We start from the raw sequence: 17,768 nt of genomic DNA on the forward strand, positions 1-17,768 counted from the left end.
AGAAAACTGGGGCTTGAAGAGGTCAGAAAGTGGACCCACCTTCAAACTCTACTTCTGGGTTCCTTTTCTATTTAGGATTAAATGAGAAAACCTAACATGCTAGCGTAGTGCCTGGGTTATTGCCTTGAATAAATGGTAATTTTTTAAATATTATCCCAATTTTAGAGATGAAAAAATTGAAGCTAAGAATGGCATAGTAACTCTCCCCAACTCGTACACCGTGCTGGTACAGCTAGGCTCAGACTTTCAGCTCTAAAGGATTTTCTACCCCTGCATCTGCCTTGGCACCAAAAGGGCTGTTTGAAAGCAACCTGCTCACCCAGGATGGAGTGGAAGGTTCACCCAGCTCTCAGAGGTCAAGAGGATACCCCGGCTCTTAAGGACATGGCCTCATGCTTCTCAGAGAGGATGTTTTCGTTGTTGGGTGCATCTTAAAACAGCAGCCAAGAGCAGCCTCCATCCCACCGCCCTGCCTGCCCCTCCTTTCCAGGGACTGCTGGAGCCGCATGGTCTCTCGCTCACTTCTGTTTATGGAGTTTCTCAGCCAAGAGAAAAACCATTAGGTGTCTAGTTGCAAGTAGAAAGCATCCAAGAAGCTGCCTATTCCAGTGGAAGTTCCTGCCAAGAACCTTAAATAAACTTGGTGGAGGAAAGATGTCTAAACCCATTCTGTACGCAGTATATTTCGTTTGTTAGATTAATATGTAGAACTTGATTTCATCTAATTAATTAGTTTGGGATCTAAAAGCAGAGGAAAACGGTGGGCTTTTTTTCTTCCCACTTCTGATTCTCTTTGTGGGTTTCTTTTGGGCAAAGAAGCGAGTCAATACATTACTGAGGATAAAAGAAAAATCTCTCTGAAGAGTTAAGCAACTCTTTATTTATATTTTTAGCCAAGGGTGAGAAGTAAAGTCAACAATTTCTCTATGATCAGTGGCTATGCCCAGCAGTAGTATGGATAGAAAGGAAGACTTGAGCATGTAAGAAGAAAAAGTCAATACAGTTAAAAACTATAATGAAACATGTAAGATGCTTTGCCTCCATCTTAAAAAAAAAAAAAAGTCTATTGTGTCTCTACAATACTTTCAGAAGGAAACTGAATCGTTTTACCCTCTTTTAAAATACATACATATAATAAGGTAGAATCCCCTTATGTTTTACATGACAATGAATTTCATGCCACTTGACTGATGCCGCACGACAAGGTGCATTAATATAAATGACTCGCACTAAGCAGGCTGACACTTCTCGCCCTGCAAAGTGCCCCCTTAAAGATAAGAGGATGGGCAGGAGTCAGGCCAGCCCCGGTTCCTCACAGCTGAGATAGGGGAGAGTTGGCCGGGAAGTAGAGGAGAGCAGGGTTTGACACCTTATCTTTATGCAAAATTTCTTTTCGCAGAATACAATGCACACCAGAGAGAGAGCAGACCTCCTCTCTACACGTTTATTGAAATGCTCCTGGAATAATTTTTGGAAGAACCTGGATCGAGTTCAAGGCAGATGTTGAGATTTTCTGGAAAACCAGAAAGTAGTAAGAGATCATCCTGTAAGGAAGGGTCAGATAGACCAAAAGGAGACGCCCCAAGAAGACAAAGCAACAGTTAAAATTTAAAGAAAGAAGCAAACACAAAAGAAGTAGACAGTTGGATATCTAAAGAGTGAGATGTTAGTGTGTGTAGTCAAGACAAAAGCAGTGGACAGTTATCTAAGTGGAAAGCAGGAAAGATTCAGGAGGGCAAATAAAACCCTAAATTAAGCGGCAGAAAAGTTACAAACACAGAAGCAATGAAAGGTCCAAAATCCAAGCTGTGAAACCAGTAGGTCCCAAGTGCCAGTCAGGAATAATGCATCAAGGAAACTTACAGTACTTACAGCTGATAAAACGAATCCCCTTCTCCTGGGACAGCAGCAGTTTAAAGAAGAGAAAATGCATCTGTATAAAAAACAAGGTCATTTTGCCTCTTGGCACAAAGCTGCGGAAAAAGGGAGAATGCTTGTGAAAGAAAAAAAGGAAGAAGAAAAGAGACCGTTCAAGACAGCCGTCTCCCTCTCTCGGGCACGTTTTTCCTGGTGGCAACCTCCTCTCCACCAGTCCTGGACGAAATAAACAGTCCTCAGCGCACAGAGTGGAGAAACCAGAGGCTCCAAAACAGAGGATCTGCATCGTTGGGATCTATAAATCAGGGGCCACAGATAGGCAATAGTGAGTCTGAGGTCAATACAGGTCATTAGGACAGATGGATGGATCCTGCTCTACAGACCACCGACACTTGATCCACGTGACAAGTGACCACGTGGCCAACGAGCCCCGTCTCTGGTCAGGTCGAGCTTCCCAGCGTGTTCATCTCATGAGCTCAGAGTGAATCGAAGTATTAAAAGGCAACTGTGATGAATAGTAAACCAAAGAAGCTGTAGTCTGCACAGGCTTCCTATCCCTGCGGGTGACCAGCCTCGAAGTTCTGTGGCCTCAGGACCCTGTGAGGACAGTGGGGGTCAATGTCAAGGCATGCCAAGGTGTCCACCTCACCTGGTTGGGAAGCTCTGCCTTAGGGGATGGTTTGAGATCTCCTGAGATAATTACCCTCAGAGGCAGATGACCACACAGTGAAAGCAATGGATCTAAACAAATGTCAAAATTAAGTAAAAAGCCCTGGAAACTACTGTATAGAGACTGAGACCAGCACAGAGTAAGGTGATGTTTCAAGTGAAAAGTATAACAGAGGGAAAGAAGTCATTGTTTCCCTGAGTAGTACAAAGACCTTCCTCTCCCCTGAGTACAAAAGACCTTCCTCTCCCCCTCCCCCACTCCCTCTCCCCCTCCCCCTCCCCCTCATCCTATTCAGTGGTGGAAGTTACAGTGTATAAATGTAAAGAAACAGAGGCAGATGAAGCAAAGAGCAACCTAGCAGACCAGCAGCAAGAGTTTCCTGGGACAGAAGCAGGACCGGTAACCGTAGCACAGAGATGGTGTAAAGCTCAGGCTGCTGGGGTGTTTTCTCAGGCCAGAGCCATGTTTTAAAAATAATTAAATTTGAGTGCTTTTAGGGGTATGCATTTTCCATGTTTTTGAAACTGCCACCCTTAATATTTTATCAACCGTTTTCATTCCTTCTTGTTTATTTTCCTAACCTCTGAAGGTATTAGAGTTTGCAAACTCCAGCTCTTGAGCATTTTTAGAGGCATAACCTCCTAAGATGATCAGCCCAGCGGAGATAAGCTTGGGCCCAAGGGAAGGAATGTACAAAATCAAGACCACAACTAGCTAGCATGGAGACAGAAACAATTCCTGGGAAAGAAATAGTGTTACTAAGAGCTACCATAGAGTTTCAAATTTTTTAGGATTAAAACACACACAGATTTATGCATACGTATTTTCTAAAAACTATACTTTCTAAATTATCTTTATTGGACATGTTGCTCGTTTACCATGTTATTTTGTTCTCCTCAATGACAAATTCTTTTGTTTCAAAAGGTGTCCAAAGAGGATGTTCAAGTTGAAGTACCTAACTTACATGAACTTAACTTACCACCTGATAAAGGTCTAACAAAGTCATAGCCAAAGTAGGCAGAAAAGACCCTTGACTGAGTCTTCCAAGTAGCCAAAATGCATTGCACAGAAGGGCTTCTGTGCACATGTTTCTGTATCTGTGAGATACTAAGCCTTTTGCAACATTGTTATGATTTGGGGCAAAGAAAAATATGACCAACCTGGAGCTCCTTTTCTGCTTTTTGCCTAGAAGGAGCTGGTGTTGATGTGGGATAGATGAAAGGATATACTTGGAAAGATTAAAGGCTTGGGATCTACCACTGGAAGCTCTGACCCCCAAAGAGAACTCCGTTCCCAGGGGTTCTTGCTGTCAGGGCAGTGAGATAGGAGTGGATTTCTGTAATGGGTGAGTGGAGATGTCAGGCTGGACCACTTTGGGGAGATTGTATGGAAGACAGTCTAGAAAAAAAATCCTTCTACACAGAAAGAATATGATTGATTTACCTAGTAGTGCCATTCTTAAGTAAATGTGGGTGAACTCAATGATGTAAGGTATCAGCACACACAGAAACCTGTAAAGCAGGCGTGTCTGAATGCACCATCGAGTTTACTGACATAACAGGCGTATAAATTTTAGCATTTAGAAGCCATCCACCCCTCTCCACCCCAGCCTCGAGCAGAATAAAACCATTGCAAAGGTTTTAGCACAACCTGGTGGTCATTCTACGGTGTAAGATGAGATGAGGAAAATAATTCAAGTACATCCATGTAAAAACACTTCAGTGTGACAAAAATTATCCCAGAGAAAATACAAATCATTCCCATGAAATTTACTGTTTGGCATTACCTAATAATAAAATATGAGTCTGCATCAGTAAAATAAAACATACAATTTCTCAAATTTGTTTTTATTCAGCACTCATTCCAAAAGGGAATATACATTTTGGATGAAAAAGTGTCCTGAATTGAAAATGGATTCTTCACAGACTTTTTTTTTTTCCTTTTACTCAGAGAGTTATTTCCATAGAATTAATTTTAAAAAATAATTTTAAAGTTAATAATTTGGTCTTCATCAAAAAAATAAGAATTTGCAGTTTAAAAATAAGTTAATGAATTTTTTAATAGAAAGAATGTCTTAGGAAGTCCAAATTTAAACACTGAATATTGATATTTTGTTTCACTAATAAATAAACATTCCTCTTAGAGCGATTAAAAAAAGTATAAAGTAATTGTATAACTTATTGGCCTGGTTTTCTCACCCTAGCACAGAAAGCCCACTGAATTCATTTATATTGTATATGTTTATATGTTGTTTTTTTTTTTTTTGGCACATTACATGATGTCTTTGTTTTTACATGTTGATCTGGCAAAATTTTGTATATTGAATTTTTTTAATTTTCATTTTATATTGGAGCATAGTTAACAATGTTGTGTTAGTTTCAGGTGTACAGCAAAGTGATTCAGTTATACATATTCATGTATCTATTGTTTTTCAAACTATTTCCCAGTTAGGTTGTTACAGAGTATTGAGCAGAATTCCCTTGTTGGTTATCTATTTTAAATAAGCTTTATCAAAACATTTTCTAGTTCTCATAAAGCAAGGGCTAGAAGGGCTGATTTGACTGAGATACAGATCGGGCTACCAGCTCAAAGAAGATTTATTTTCCAGGGAGCATTTAGGGACTTATTTCCTCTGAGACTTTAGATTATAAGTTATTGGGGTCAGAACCGTTTAAGTCTAAGAATTTTAAATCTTCATTAAGATTTTTTTTATAGTTTTTGAAGAAAGTTTTTATCAAGAGAATATATAAACAAAGCAAAGAATTTCCATATTCCATTTATTATGAACCCATAGCCGTATGTCTTTGGTGATCTTTACATTTTCTTTAATGATGGTATGATTTTTAAAGGATTAAATACCACTTTTATTTCTAAATTAATGAATTAGTATTACTTTTTGAGTCAGTGATCTGTTAAGAATTACTATTGAAATAGACTATTTTGATAATTGAAATATGACTATTTTACTGAAACTGGAATGGAATATTTACTTAGCTCTCTGTAATAGGCCCAGTGATGAAGAGCTACACACAATGGAAAAAAAATGTAAAAGCTTGTTTAATACTACAAAAAATATATACTTTCCATTGGTAAAACTTATTTATTTGGGAGGTTATTTGCATCTGTATAATTTATACACATTCATGTGTATAAATGCTTCATTTATTAAAAATGCAGATTCTCATGAAAAAAATTCACCAATGTTTTAAATGCCTATTCAGTAGTAAAATCACTTCACCGAGACCCTGTAAAATGTATGACACATTGCATTATCTGTACTATATATTGCACTGCAAGGATAATAGCTGTTTTGTTAAAGTGGAATTACTAAACATGCACCCCAGTGAAAGTGAAAGTTAATCACATGTTTATTTTTGCACATGTCTGATGGAAAAAAAAAAATCCAAAAACCTCCAGTTATGACTTCTGGGGCATTTTTTTCATTAGCTGTTTCAAAGTAATCCCCATCTCTTATCTTAAAATTTGGTAGGTACAGTGTGAAATTAATTTTAGGTGAAGTAAGAAAACCAGGGAGAGAGAGCCTAGAACCGGATGTTTCCCTCCAATACAACAATGTCCAACCGAGAAGCCCCCGAAAGGGCCATGCTGAGTATATTTAGATTCCTGCAGTCCTTCCTCCGAGTTCGTCTCTGAATTCCCCTCACTGACCCCTCCCCTTCCTGTCCAATGGCGGGAAGGCCTCCCCAGGCTGCAGGCTCAGTGCCGCATGAGCAGCTAGCTCTGCTCTCTGCCTCGGTTTGTGGCAGACCACAGAGACCCCCCGCCACAAATTTGCTTCCTTCCAGTTAATAACACTTGCATTAAAACGTCCCCAGAGACTACCATGTGTCAGGCGCTTGAAATACAAGAGACAAGCTCACTGGGGCATGAGCTCTGTCAAGGTGAGCCCTGATGAAAGCAACACACAGGGGTGAAAGGACACCATGGAGGGGGTGGCCGGACATCATCCATGGGAGAGGAGAGTTCCTGAAGCTGGGGAGAATAGCACAACTTTTGTTCTTCGAGATGGGTGACTTGGATGAGAAAACATGGTAATGAAGTTGAGGATTATCTATTTCACCATCAAGTCAATATTTTACTTGAGGTTGATATAAATTTATACAGGCAGACCTCTGAGATATTGTGGCTTCAGTTCCAAACCACTGCCATAAAGCAAATATGCCAATAAAGGGAGTCACATGCATGTTTTTGGTTTCCCAGTGCATATAAAATTTGTTTACACTATACTGTAGTCTATTAAGGGTGCAACAGCATTATGTCTGAAAACATGTACATTTCTTAATTTAAAAATACGTTATTGATAAAAAATGCTATCATCCGACAACCCAGTGTTGCCACAAACTTTCCATTTGTAAGCAATGCGGTACTTGCAAAGTGTAATAAAGCAAAGCACAATAAAACAAAGTACATCTGTACATAAGAAAAGTAAAAGATGACTGACAGCATTTAAAACACTTAGTGACCACTCCAATGTTCTCGCTACTGCAAGTTTCTACAGAAAAGGTACATAAATAGATTCAGACACAGTTCTTCATTTCGAGGAGTTAGGTTTCCTGAAAGAGACACTTGTATAAAAGTTATGATGGGATATGACACATAAAAACTGTGCAGTGAGAGTAAGACGAGGGGGTGATAAACTCTAGTTGAAGTAATAAGAAGATACTTACAGATTTAGTGATATTTAGGATGTGTCTTAAAGGCATAGAAGTTCACCAATCAGTGAAAACAACTTATTAGGTCACCAAGAAAGGACAAAAGTCTAGAGTTGGGCAAAGGAAACATAGATAAAAACAGACGATATTAGGAATAGGACAAAATGGTAATTAATATGCTCGGAGAACTTTTCCCATCATAAAGTATCAACATGAGGTGATTAAAAATGAAGATCCTGAGAATAAATTAATTAATTAAATTCTTGTTAATAAAATGATATTTTAGAGGGAATAATCAATGTAAGATAGGAAATGAAGACTCTCAGAGAAGAGACCAAAAAGACAATGAGATTTAAAAAAAAAAAAAAAGATAAGGGCTAAGGGCAGTTTCTTTTGTTAAATGAACAACAGATCTGCTTCTTTCAGATAATTAAGAAAAAAACCCAGAGTTAGATTACACCAAATGGGGAAAACAAAACTACTGATTTTAAACATTAGCTATTAGGTGTTAGAAAATTATTCTGAATTCTTCAATTCAGCAGGGCTCTGGATTGCTCACCTATGAAAGAACAACGCAGTGAAAACTGCATGAACTATTTTTTTTGAACTTTTTATTTAAAAAATAATTTTAGTAATACAAAGATTGCAAAATAGTAGAATCCCCGTGTAACTTTGACTCACTTTCCCCTAATGTTAACGTCTTACATAGTATAATATAGTAAATTGATTGTAACCAGGAAACTAACACTGATATAAAACTGTTAACTTGGGCTTCCCTGGTGGCGCGGTGGTTGAGAGTCCGCCTGCCGATACAGAGGACACGGGCTCGTGCCCCGGTCCGGGAAGAACCCACATGCCGCGGAGCGGCTGGGCCCGTGAGCCATGGCCGCTGAGCCTGCGCATCCGGAGCCTGTGCTCCACAACGAGAGAGGCCACAACAGTGAGAGGCCCGTGTACCGCAAAAACAAACAAACAAAAAAGAACTGTTAATTAATCTAAAAAAAAAAAAAAAAAAGACAATGAGATTTTTTTTTAATAGCAAAGTAAATAAAAGAAAATTAGAGAATTTGTAAATTCAACACAAAAAGAAGGTAATTGTCACCCCTGCCTTCCCCCCGCCCTCCACAAACAAAGAAGAATAAGATGAGGGAGGATGGAGAAGAGAGAGACAGAGAGAAACTGAGAATTAAAGAGAGAATGAAAAGGAGGAAGGGAGGAAATCAACAAAGACATAATTTAGGGAAATGTCCCCAGACAGAAAACTATTAGTTTCCATATGAATGGCCCTCTCAAGTGACTAAAACAGTGACATTAAAAAGCAAACAAACAAAATAAAACCTGCCCACATCATGGCACCTTATTGTGAATAACAGATCCTAAACTATCTCAGGAAGGAAAACAAGAAACCTCTGAAACCAGGTTATCAGGAACCAAGTGGCATCAGACTTCTCAGAAGCAACAGCCAATGCTGGGAAACAAAAGGGCGATGCCTTTAAAAATCTGAAGGAATCTAATGGATGTAGAAGTTCGAATGAGCATCCCTAAAAGAAACCAAATATATGGAAGAGAAATTCAAAGACACAGTAAATGAAAAACATCATGAAAAAGTAAAATCTAAATATAAAAGTTGAAAGTGCAGAGAGCCCAGAAATAAACCCACACATATATGGTCAATTAATACATGACAAAAGAACCAAGAATATGCAATAGGGAAAGAACCTTCCCTTCAATAAATGGTGTTGGGAGAACCAGACAGCCACATGCAAAAGAGTGAAACTGCTGTTGTATGCCATACACAAAAATTAACTCAAAATGGATTAGAGACTTGAACAAAAGACCCGAAACTGTAAAACTCCAACAGAAAACTACAGGGGTAAGTTCCTTGATGTCTGATCTGTCTTAGCGATGATTTTTTTTTTTAATTTGACGCAAAGGCAACAAAAGCAAAAATAAACAAGTGAGACTGCACCAAACTAAAAGCTTCTGCACAGCAAAGGAAACCATCAACAAAATGAAAAGGCAACCTACTGAAAAAGGGAAAATATTTGCAAATCGTATATATGATAAGACGGTAATATCCAAAATATATAAAAAACTCATGCAACTCAATAGCAAAATATCAGTCAGACTGAAGAATGGGCAGAGAACCTGAATAAACATTTTCCAAAGACATACAGATGGCCGACAGGTACATGAAGAGATGCTCAACATCACTAACCATCAGGGAAATGCAAATCAAACCCACAATGAGATATGACCTCATACCTATTATAATGGCTATTATCAAAAAAACCCAGAAATACCAACTGTTGGCGAGGATGTGAAGAAAAGGGAACCCTCATGCATTGCTGGTGGTAAAGCAAACTGGTGTAGCCACTATGGGAAACAGTATACAGGTTCCTCATAAAATTAAAAATAGAGCTAAAATATGACCTAGCAATTCCACTTCTAGATATTTATACAAAGGAAATGAAAACTAACTCAAAAAGATATATGCACCCCCATGTTTATTGCAGCATTAATTACAACAGCCAAGATATGGAAACAACCTAAGTGTCCTCCAATGGATGAATGGATAAAGAAAATGTGGTATATGGATACAAAGGGATATTATTCAGCCATAAAAAAGGAATTCTGCCACTGTGACAACATGGATTGATCTATAGGATATTACGCTAAGTGAAATAAGACAAATGGAGAAAGATAAATACCATATGATCTCATATGTGGAATCTGAAACAAACAAACAACAACAACACAAAACAAAACCCTAAGTCATAGATACAGAGAACAGATTGGTAGTTTCTAGAGGTGGTTGAGGGTGAGAAGGGTGAAGTGGGTGAAGGGGATCAAAAAGCACAAACTTCCAGCTATAAGGTAAGTAAGTCCTGGGATGTAATGTACAGCATGGAGACTATAGTTAACAATACTATATTGTATTTGAAAGTTGCTTAGAGAGTAGAACTTAAAAGTTCTCATCACAAGAAAAAAGATTATATATATTGTACACCTGAGACTAGCATATTGCCATATGACACTTATTTCTTAATTAAAAAAAAAAAAAAGAAAAGAAAACGGTACACACTGTGTCCCAGGAAGACTTCATACAGAAAGATTAACACCATGATTAGGTGGGATGAGTTTTTGAATTTCAAAGTTCAAGAAAGAATCGTGAAATCATCCAGGAAGAAAACACAATTGGATGCTAAAAAGAAAAAATAGGTTCCGGTTGGCTCCAACATTCCACAGCAACAATCAATGGCAGAATTCAGTGAAGCAGAGTCTATAAAATTATTTGGCATCAAAAATGTGACTCCTAAATTTTCTGCCTCCTGCTTGCTGTCTTTCTAGTATACAGCTAACTTTGGACAGTCTCAAGGATCAGGTCAGAGGGAAACAACATCATAAAGAATATCTGATAAGACCCACTTGACAATGAAATCAAGCCAGTTAAAGATTAATCAAAGTAAGAAATTCAGGAGTAGGAAAGCCTTCAAAAGGACTCTAGACCCTTACTCAATTTAGATGCAGGTCTAATGCAGTTCTTGCAGGCTTGATATTGTGAAATTAGCAATACAAATAGGAAAAACACTGAGAGGTGGAGAGAGACAAAGTTGAAGGAAGTGTGGATATGAGAACTCATTGTTTTGAAAAGCAGGAAGACAAAGAACAGTAAGTGGTGTTAAAACATTTTGAAGGTTTTATGATCCTTCTTTGCCTTAAGTTAACATGAAGTCATTTAAATTAATATATACAGTAAAAAAAAGATAATTTAGGTATAGGTTAAAAATTTTTTCAACTCATTAAAATTCCATTTTTTCAGTAAATTTAACTGGATTAAACATAATCCTTTGTTTAAAAAATAAAAAATCTATATTTTGATTTGTATTTTCAAATCTTTATGTTTTTCTAAATTGTTCTACATTTTTTCTAATGTAAAGAAAATCCTTATTTATTTTGGCCTCCTTCCCTCCTTCCCTCCTTCGCTTTCTCCTTCCCTCTCTTGGTAATTTCTATATATATGGAGAAATGGCTAGCATAATATTCACCAAAAAATAATGTTCACTTTGAAAGTACTTTTAGGGACTTTTAAAAATTTAACTGTTTTTCAACTAGGTAACAGATTCACAGTTTAAAATTCAAACAGTTATGCTAAGACATACAAGATCCTACCCGTGTTACCATTCCCCCACCAGCCCCAACAGGTAAGTACATAATATTCCATTGAAAGGGAGCACCTTAGGTTATTCCAGAAGCCTATAGATGGACACTTGGGTTGCTTCTAATAATTTCCAGTTTCATAGGAAAATGCAATAATTTGTACACGTGACACCTTGTAACTGTATAGCTATTTCTGGAAGGAAATCTGGAGATGTGGGGTTTCTAGGCAGAAATGGAAATGCATCTGTAAATTTGGTAGATGTTGCCACGTTGCCCACAGTAGGGCTGGTGAAATCGTGAGGGTCCTCGGTCCCCAGACCTCCTGTGTATCTCCCATTAAGAACGGTTATGTCAATGTTGTCTTGATGTGCATCTTTCTCATACGAGTGAGACTGTGCATCTCCTGTGTTTAGGCCTTTCGTAGTTCTTGTTCTGTGAACTCTCATTCTCCTTTGACCAATTTTCGACTGGATTTGGGGTGATGTTTATTTTTATTGGTGCTTTTGCTTTTCTGTATTGCTTGTTTTTATATAATAAGAATGTGTCAATTTTATAAAACAAAACTTACTGTAAAAAAGCATAAGACCACAGAGGAAGAGTTTGGCTTGGTAAAGTGTAGAAAAACCCTTTCTGAGATAGGATAGGAGTGGGAGAATGAGTAAGGTAAGGATAGAAATATATTTTTAAATGCATAAGAAGAAATTTAGGTGAGTGGCTTTTATTTTTGTTTCTTTTTTTAGTAAATGAATCAATGGCATTTGATGGAAGTAGCAGCTATGGAGATGTCCAAGTTGGGAAGAGCACCAAGGAGGCTGGTAAAGGAAAATAATCCACTCATCATATTGTGGTCCTGAATCAAGTTTGGAATCACACATATTTAGTGATGCCAATAGGTAAGTTTTCGTTTCTTTTTTTTAAATTGAAGCATAGTTGATTTACAATGTTTTGTTAGTTTCAGGTGCACAACAAAGTGATTCAGTGAGATATATATATATATATATATTCCTTTTCAGATTCTTTTCCATTATAGGTTATTACAAAATATAGAGTATAGTTCCATCTGCTATACAGTAGGTCCTTGTTGGTTATCTATCTGATATATATTAATGTGTATATGTTAATCCCAAACTCCTAATTTATCACCCTTGCCCCTTTCCCCTTTGGTAACCGTGTTTGTTTTCTATGTCTATGGGTCTATTTCTGTTTTGTATGTAAGTTCATTTGTATCAATTTTTAGGTTCCACATTTAAGTGATATATGTATTTGTCTTTCTCTGTCTGGCTTACTTCACTTAGTATGATAATCTCTAGATCCATCCATGTTACTGCAAATTGCATTATTTCACTCTTTTTATGGCTGAGTAATATTCCATTGTATATATGTACCACATCTTCTTTATCCATTCCTATGTCAATGGACATTTAGGTTGTTGCTTCCATGTCTTGGCTATTGTAAATAGTGCTGCAATGAACATTGGGGTGTATGTATCTTTTCGGATTACGGTTTTCTCTGGACATGCCCAGAAGTGAGATTGCAGGATCATATGGTAACTCTATTTTTAACTTTTTAAGAAACATCCATACTGCTCTCCATAGGGGCTGTACCAATTTGCATCACTAATCATTAGAGAAATGCAAATCAGAACTACAATGAGATACCACCTCACACAGGTCAGAATAGCCATGATCACAAAGTCTACAAATAATAAATACTGGAGAGGATGTGGAGAAAAAGGAACCCTCCTATGCTGTGGGTGGTAAGTTTTTAAAAATAATATTAGTTCCAAGCAGAGAAGTTACAGGTGTGGAAGTGGGAACAGAGATAGGAGAAATCTGACCAATGCAGACTTAATTGTCGGTAGGGCAGGGGGGCTGGTGACCAAGGTGGTGGCAGGAACTGGGAATGCTCCTGACAAGTATGTGAAGTGAGTGCACAAAAAGGAGAAAAGGATCAAGACAGGAAGGAGGACTAGAGTTCTCCATGGGGTAACTAGAAATTCCAGACCATACCCAGTTATCTTTTCTTTTTGTTTCCTTTTGTAAAAATTCATATCAAAGCATGTCTTTCACTTGTAATAATTTCAGCTGCTACATAAAACACAAATCTCAGATAATATTCCCAGAAAGATATCTTATATGTAAATCTCCACATGTGAATATGTAAATTTAGAATTACTTTAAATAATGAATTGCCTACAAAGTGCATCATCTTGCAATGATAAATAAAATTAATCTCTTCCTTTAACATTGTATAAATGTAGGGTTGATTTTATTTCTCAAATTCACATGTTCTCTGAAAGACTGCAGGACATTGAATTAAAACATACTATAAAATGTGTAGGGAGAAACAGTGAATTTTAGTAATTTGACTAAACTTGTCATTGATTTGACTGATTTTGACTTTTTTTAACTTCCTGCATTTAAATTGTGAATAAATATTTTGCTACCTCTTGCAAGAACAAATAGAGTTTATTTACCACTGACTCTCATCAAAGAGAAATTTGACTTCCATGATTTAATGCTACTTTAAACAAAGAGAAAACTGCCAAAGCCTGTTTTATTTACAAAAATAACTTGTTTTGTTTAAGAAGTCATTTTATAAAAGTAAAACTGACTGTGAGCTCAGATGAGAACATTAGACTGTCTGAGGGGAAACCCACATACTTGCACAACACTGAAAAATCCAGACTAAAGTATACTGCATTTATATCACTGACATGTATTTTCTCTCACAATTCACATGACTCTAGCTATTGAAAAAAAGTGCTCCTTGGATGTTGAACTAACTGTGATCCCTTATGGTGTACTTGTGTCCTCCAAGACGGATGCAGAGTTCTTTAGGATTATTAGACATTGCAAGATAGTGTGGGAGAAACGTCAAGATGAAGATTCTAGGTCCTAGGACAAAGATCTGATGGATTATTAAGACTTGTAACCTAATCAGAGTGTGTCCGCTGGAAAAGAATAGTGTAAGGGAGAGAAAAACACATGTTTTTAAAAGATGATGTAAAAATAACCATTGCTAAAATGTTCCACAGAGTGTTACCTTAAATAGCTAGCTAACTGTTCTTTGCTATTATCTATGAAGACCCACTGCAATGTAGGAGAAACGATGGGAGATTTATCCCCCAAGTCAATTCAAAGTAACTCAAAGCAGATACTAGATGGCCAATGAGCAAGTTTAGCTTTTATTTCTGTTAATTATGATGAAATTATCCAAACTTTTAGTTTTAAATTTTCTGCAAATTCTTTGTTTTCCATCCCCGTCTTTAGGTTAAGTTGTCAATGCAATGAAAGCAAATGATTATTAAATATAAATGGAAACCCCTTTATAAAGGGATTTACTACATGTCAATTTCTTATAAATGTAATAATTCAATTCTCCCCTTTGTATTCTATAACATAACATATGACAAAAGTCATGCAATGTAATTCATGAGGGATAATTTAGTCTGAACTAAGGAAAAATCTCAATTATGGATTACCAGGAAAAATTCTCAGTGTGCAGTTATCTAACATCTTGAGGAAACCCCTTCATCGAGCCTGTGTTAACCAATGGTGGACAAGTTCTGTGGGTAACTCAATTCCATCCCATCTTTCATCCCAAATATTGACAACTTTCATCCCCACCTCACAGAGTGTCCATGGTAAGATTGCACAATGCATAAAAATTCAAGAGCATATTTTTATTCTTTGACAGGTCATCAGCCTCTACTGGTGGGATTTGCCTGTTATACCTAAGAGTTACCATCGAGTCCAACAAGTTCTCCTTTCCTGGAAAATTAAACATAATATCCCAGAGGTCCCACTTTTACTAAGGTAAAAATGTGCATATGAGTCAAGAAAGCCCTGCTTTTTCTAGAGAGAAATGCCTGTGTTCTTTTACATAGATAGTCCACTTCCAGGTCCCTGGCATCCTAAGTTTGGGGACAGCTACATCAGAAGAACTGAGCTCCCTTGGACTCACTCACTAGAGAGAGAGAAGGAGTCATACGCTCCATAAATGTGGTTTGCATTTTATGGTGCCCTGTTAACGTGTTTCAAAATCTGATAGATGGGTGCTCTGACAAACATACTGAAACGTGATCTAAACAGTAAGAACATGTTCTGATTACCAAACTGAGAGACAATGGAACAATGACATTTGTGATTTATTGTTGGGTTTTATTTCCTGACACTCACTTTGGTGATGAGGTGATCTTCGTTTATATGCACTATGGGAAAAATCCTTCCCCAAGGATGTTTAAGAGTGTGTTTATTTTTGTAAAATAACTTCAATGTTGTGAGTTCAGCTAAGCTTACTACATCATACAGCGTTGTTGAGAGCCTATATTACACGTGGTTTTGTTTTTGTTTTTAATCACGGGATAAAGAAAAGACAGAAAATAAGTTTAGACTACTTTTTCCACTAATTTTTCAAAACACATGAACAAAGTTGATACTCAGGAAGGCAGAAGAGCAGAAGGTTATAAACACAGCCTATGGTGCCAGGAAGAGCTGGTGCAAATCCTGAGTCTGTCACTTACCAGATGTGTTGGAAGATGCCAGGCACCAAACTTTTCCAAGACTCACTTCCTCATCTATAAAATAGAGATATGAGTACAAAATTTGTCTTGAGAAACAAATGCAGATAAAATAAATAAAATGCCTGGCATGAATTATGCCTCAATAGATGTTAGTTATTATAGTAATAGTATTTTTATTTATTAAGAAATGATACAGGGACTTCCCTGGTGGCTCAAGTGGTTAAGAATCTGCTGACATGGGTTTGAGCCCCGGTCCAGGAAGATCCCACATGCCGCGGAGCAACTAAGCCCGTGCGCCACAACTACTGAGCCTGCGCTCTAGAGCCCGCAAGCCACAACTCCCGAAGCCCACATGCCTAGAGCCCGTGCGCTACAACAAAAGAAGCCACCGCAGTGAGAAGCCCGCGCACTGCAACAAAGAGTAGCCCCCGCTCGCCGCAACTAGAGAAAGCCACCGCACAACAACGAAGACCCAAGGCAGCCAAACATAAATAAATAAATTCATTAAAGAAAAAAAAAAGAAAAGAAAGAAATGATACAGGTTGTATACCCTTTGATTGGGTTAGTATTGATCCGAGAAAATGTAAAGAGGTTTACAAAAGAACGATTACAGAAAATGGACCTTTAGCAGAATAAATCTTTTCACCCGAAATAGGAAATGAAAAAATCCCAATTTTGAACTTGTCTCTTTGAAGAAACTTCAGATCCTTCCAACTGTAAAATCTGTATAAGAGGACGAAAGCACAGCCTTTTCTATTCATTTGAACAGATATTCTTTTAAGTTGTGCATTTCGAAGGCCTTCATAACAAGAAACATGTTGCAATTAGCCAGGGCAATTACCACTCACTTATTTAAACTTAATATAGTGCTATGAGAACATTTTATAACAAATCTCCAGTGTAAATTAAAAATTAAGATCAGTCCTAGTTAGTTATAAGAACTAATAAACTTCATATTCAGTGTTTTAGCAGGAAAAGAGCAAAAATAGATATGGAAATATCACTGTATAAGTATTAGAGTTCTGAGTAAAAGCTAAAAGCTTACATTTTAAAAGTTATCATTGCAAAGACATTTTGCTAATCACTTCATACAGTTTTACCATTGCAGAGAGATATTAAAATGTATATTTTTTTCTTCAAATATTCATTTGTCATATGTAAAATATTAATGTCTTGGGAGCTGAATTTTGAGAATACTGAGTATTTATATCTTTTACTACCAATAAATTCTGGTACCAGAAATAAGATAAACAAACTCTAAAAGAAACATAACACAGTCTCTTTCTAATAAATATATAATGGAATCCAAGCCTTATCCCTAAAATGGACCAGCCTTTATTAAGTTGGAACTTTTTGCTTAATTTTTCTGACTAGGTCTTGGCATTGCTAATGGCAGTGCCAAGCTTTATAAATTGAATTTTTTATATAACATGACAGATTCCCTAGGAATGTAAACTGTAGTCATAGACATGGGTCTATAATTCACATATTATTCTATTTTTTAAGATAAAAATCATAGACATATGATTCCACTTTCTAACGCAATGGACTCCAACTTCTGAGTGATACATATTCTCACAGAGTAATGGACCTTCTGACTGGCCTCCAGCACTTCCTTTATTACAACTTCTCACGTACAGAAGAAAAAAATGTTTCTAGCTTGCTCCTGTTAAACTGATAGAAATTACCATTGCTCTATTATCTAAGTATTTATTTTGTGTCTTCTCAAAAGGATAAACTCCAGTGGCAAACAAACATTTAAAACACACAACATCCACAATTGAAGATGTCATTTGCAGCTGAAACCTCTAAATAAAAACTTTACTTGTAGATTATTTAAAATTTAGAACTTTTAAAGGTG

This window comes from Monodon monoceros, unplaced genomic scaffold (genome assembly GCF_005190385.1).
Source record: "Monodon monoceros isolate NGI ecotype Baffin Bay Population unplaced genomic scaffold, NGI_Narwhal_1 Super_Scaffold_18, whole genome shotgun sequence".
Taxonomy (NCBI): domain Eukaryota; kingdom Metazoa; phylum Chordata; class Mammalia; order Artiodactyla; family Monodontidae; genus Monodon; species Monodon monoceros.